Below are 5,298 nucleotides of genomic sequence, written 5' to 3'. Positions count from 1 at the left end.
CTCCCCCACCATCCTCCCACACCATCCCCATGGTCTCCCACACCCTCCCCATGGTCTCCCACACCCTCCTCCCACACCATCCCCATGGTCTCCCACACCATCCTCCCACACCATCCCCATGGTCTCCCCCACCATCCTCCCACACCGTCCCCATGGTCTCCCACACCATCCTCCCACACCGTCCCCATGGTCTCCCACACCATCCCCATGGTCTCCCACACCATCCTCCCACACCATCCCCATGGTCTCCCACACCATCCTCCCACACCATCCCCATGGTCTCCCACACCCTCCTCCCACACCATCCCCATGGTCTCCCACACCGTCCTCCTCGACCGTCTATCCGACCTCCCAGGTGTCACCAGTACAGGCCTCTCCTGGTTCCAATCCTACCTCACTCTCAGAGTCTGTTGCTGAAACCCTGGTCCACCCCGGTCACCTCCCGCCTGGATTACTGCAATGGTGTCTTGTTGGGGGTTCCCAACAAAACCCTGGACAGGCTCCAGTACGTCCAAAACTCCGCGGCCCGGGTCCTCACCCACACCAAGCCATGGCAGCACATCACCCCCACCCTCATCCACCTCCACTGGCTCCCGGTCAAGTCACACATCTCCTACAAAATCCTCCTCCTCACCTACAAGTCCCTCCATGCCCGTGCCTTCCAGTACTTATCCGACCTTCTCCGCCCATGGCCCCTAGTTCTATTGTTGTTTCGTCTGTTTGTCTGATCATTTTTGTTCTTTTCTGTTTCTCTGTAAAGCGACCTTGGGTCCCCTGAAAGGCGCTATATAAAGGTAAGTTATTATTATTATTATTATAATATATAATATATATAATATAATAATATAATATAATATATAATATATATATATAATATATATAATATTATAATAATAATAATGATTTTATTAATGATTGCAAGGTCGTTGACTCAGCAGTTCGATCCCCGGCTGGCCACGTGTTGAGGTGTCCTTGGGCAAGACACTGAACCCCAAATTGCTCCCAATGAGCAGGCCGGCGCCTTGCATGGCAGCTTGCCGCCATTGGTGTGTGAATGTGTGTGTGAATGGATGAATGACAGGCCATTGTAAAGAGCTTGTCAATGCTTTATGCAAATGTCTGATGCTTATCATCGGATGCTTATCCCTCTTACAGTAACTTGCCCCAACAACCATGTACCCCCAACGACCATGTACCCCCAACAACCATGTACCCCCCACTCACACTAAATCAGAAAAAATAAAATAACGTGACTTATCAGAATCAGAGCTTTGGGTCCTCAACATTGACATTGCAGAATTCAGATACAAAAAAACACAATAATGATAAGTAACGTAAGTAACTAAAATAAGTAACCCTGTAATAAAGTGATGGTTTCACAGTGTAGTGCAGTTTTTATTTCCAATATGTGTCACGACTTGGTGAAAAGATCCGCATGTCGGGAATTGTGAAACCTTGCAATCGAGCCAACCAATCGAGCCAACCAAGTCTTGTTGTGAATTATAATTTTTTTAGTTTTTTGGCATGACGAAAATTGAAGCGATGAAGAACCCACTCAATATCATAACCAACAGTTTTACATTCACTAAATACCTAAACTTTGTTAGCAAACTTGGGTGGGGGGCAGGCCCGGATTAACCCCCTAGGGTGCCCAGACTTGATGTGCCCCTCCTCCCCCGCCCCCCAACACACACACCCTCCTACTTTGCAAGTGGAAATGTGATATTTACTATGGTTCCAAAAACCATAGATTTACAAGAGCATATAACTACAGTACAGGCTCATCACAGTTGGGCCTAATGCCGTAGTATAGCCTTTACACTGATGCTCAAATCTGAATGCGACTCACATCACAATGCAACACAACTTTCTAAATATAGGCTAATTATTTCCATCATAAATGGCATGCAAAACCATAACAAAGGGGAAAATACCAACCATACCAGCTCAATACCAACCAAGTCCAATAACGACTGTTGCAGGCATATAAGAATGAGAACATCTTTTCTGTCAGCATTAATGAAGCGTACTGCAGGTATTACTGAAATAAACAGCCTGTCTCTCTGCCGCTCTGCTCACCTTCCTGATGCTGTATCAGACGTAGGCTATAGCCCTGTGCATCACACAGGCCCAAACCAACCACAGCCTCATATTAGCCCGAAATAATCATAAATAAGCCTTAACTTTAGCAGAACTTCTTCTTTCTTGATTTTACGCAGGCAAAGTCGTTCACTAAATCCGCAAAGTCCATTTCTTTGACCAACTCGGATTCAATTGCCAGCAGGGAAAGTGCAGACGGACGCTTCTGTCCCATAGTGGTTCTGAGTTCATTCTTCACTCGTTTGAGATGGGAGAAGGATCTCTCGCCCTCGCAGTTGGTAACTTGGTAAGGAAGAGCCTCAGTGTGACAAACACACAAGGGAACGTAGTCTGTAGTCCATTTCTTTTCAGGATTTGAAGCATCTCCTCTGGTGAACGGGTTGTCTCCTTTACAAGTTTATCAATGGCGCTGAAGAGAACTCTAGCGTTATACATTTGTGCTGCTACAAGGCTTGTAAAATACTTAAGTCTCTCTTTTTTTATTATTACATTGTAAGCAGACAACATCTCTCTCATAATAAGGAGGTGGACCTGTAGGTTACTTTTCTTCCACTTTCTTTCTGCTCTTCTACATTCTCTTTTTAGTTGGCGAGTATCATCATTTATCCAAGGTGATGGATTTTCCTGACGCCTTGACCTTGCCGTAATGGGAGCAATGTGATCTAAAACTGATGAACATAGAGTATTAAACTGATCAACCAAGTCATTTACATCATTAAACGGTGTTAAGCTGTTGCACTGAGCAGAGAAGAGAGAGGAAAAACTAACAGCAGATCTCTCATTAAAAATGCGGGAGTGAACTGTACGTTTTGGGGAAGGAACAGCTACGTGAAGGGAAATATCAAATAGCACAGTTTGTGATCAGAAACTGAATCTTTTAGGGTAAGGGAGTTAACAGATAAACCCATAGTAAAAACTAAATCAAGAGTGTGGCCATGTTCATGTGTAGGCAGAGATACATACTGATTTAGGTTAAAAGAATCACAAATGCTTAATAATTCAGTGGCAGGACTGTTAGTAAGGGTCATCCACATGCATATTAAAATCACCAACCAATATGATTTTGTCATAGTTAAGAATAATAATAAAAATAAGATCAGAGAAATCAGCTAAAAAATTACTGTTTGGTTTAGGAGGGCGATAAAAAACAATACAGCAAACAGGGGTATCACACTTGACTTTAAACATCAGTACTTCAAAGCTAGAAGGTTTCTCCACTGGGATAAGGCTGCAGTGCAAATGATTGTTAAAAGCCACAGCAAGGCCACCTCCACGACCTGTGAGTCTGGGTGAATTTAAAAACATGTAATTGGGGGGACATAGTTCAGCCATGGCACTGATATCACTGGACGTTAGCCAGGTCTCTGTTAGAAATAGAAAACTCGGGGCGCTTAGGTGGCGTAGCGGGTTAAGCGTCGACCATGTGACCACAGGGTCCCCGGTTTGAATCCGGCCGGGGACATATCCTGCATGTCATCCCTCCTCTCTCTCTCACCCATCCTTCCTGTCTAATTCTCCACTGTATCTATCAATAAAAATGAGAAATATGGGCCCCACTCAGAAAAAATAACTTTAAAAAATAAATAAATAGAAAATCCAAATTATATGTAGTGATAAAATCGTTCAAAACAAAGGTTTTACTCATTAAGGATCTTGTGTTTGTAAGAGCTAACTTAATAGGCCTAGTGAGACTCATAGATTGGGGAGCGACTGTGATTGGCTGGAGATAACGCTGGCTACAGTGAGATTTTAAAGGTACAAGGACATCACTGTTGACACCCCTTATTCTACAGTGCAACCTGGGGGTCCTTACAGATAATACAGTCTGGATATGGCAATCATTCACGGTAGAGACCGATGCCACACACGTATGCAGAGATTCCAGCAGTCGCTGTGCAGTAGCTACGTTTATATCGGGCTTTTGCAACGTGCCACTTGTGGCTTTGGACCTACTCAGCGCAGTATCCCATAGATTGGACATTATTGCAGTCTCCAATTTGTTGAGATTACGACAGAGCACAGCAGCCTCGTGCCTGGTGTCGTCTTTATCATCCGTGTCTGCTGCAAACCTTCCCAAGGCCTCTCTTATTGCACTATAGTTTTCTGTGGTGGAGATAATGCTTTGGTAGAGTGCTTTGGTAGAGTCAGCCCTACAACTCCATCTAGTACTGGACAGTGGTTTTAGTCCTGCTGATGTTCACATCCTTATTGTTAAATATCCGGCTCCATCGGTGAGGGGATGCTGCACAAAACGCATACAATGACTGAAGTAGGTCACTTGCATCCTTACAGCTATTAATGCTGTTTACACCGACAAGATTAAGGGAATGTACAGCACAGGGCACGTAATGAATCAGGGGGTTTTCTTTTATAAGATGCGCCTGGAGGCCATTATATTTACCAGACATGTTACTGCCGTTGTTGTAACTTTGTCCCCGTCAATTCGACAAGTCTAACCCCAGGTCATGAACCATTCGTACTACACATTCAGCAAGACTTGCTTCGGTGTGGCTGTGAATGGGCTCGAAACCAATGAATCTCTCCACCACTTTCCCTTCCTCGCTGTGAAATCTAAAAATACATGTCAACTGGTCAACGTGCGACAAATCAGGGGTTGAATCAACAATTCTTCTTCGGCGTATGGGTAGTTGTTTTCCTCTCCACTCCACCAGGCTCAATCAATAATGACTGAGACAATCAACAATGACTGAGAAGTACTTGGCATGCTGTCGTTCGGCTGCAATCATTTTCTTTACTTTACTTTACTCCTTCTTTACTACTTCTTTACATTACTCACCCATATATTGAATGAACTCAACACACACAGTAGACGATAAGTATGATGTTGTCCCTCGTCCCTTTTGGTCATACTTCTCTATGTGTTGTCTTAAAAACTGATCAAATGGTGCAATAAGTTCCAACAATCCCAGGTAATTGCCATTGCCTGATGCTGATGAGCCCAAAGGTTCATCCTCAACCCTCACTCCATCTGCCTCCTAAGCCAGCTGTTCCCAACCTTTTTGGACTCAAGGCCCACTTAAAAATCTCAAAAGTATTCACGGCCCACACAGGCATCTTACAGACATGTACATTATTTTTTGTGTCTCATCATTATTCTCTTAGGGTGTGTTCTCACTAGAACATTTGCTTCACTTGGAATCAGAGTTTTGGATAAATGCGTGTTGCTCTGGATAAGAG

This window comes from Nansenia antarctica (assembly GCF_963989245.1).
Source record: "Nansenia antarctica genome assembly, chromosome: 17".
NCBI lineage: Eukaryota > Metazoa > Chordata > Actinopteri > Argentiniformes > Microstomatidae > Nansenia > Nansenia antarctica.
This window is presented reverse-complemented; position numbering follows the sequence as displayed.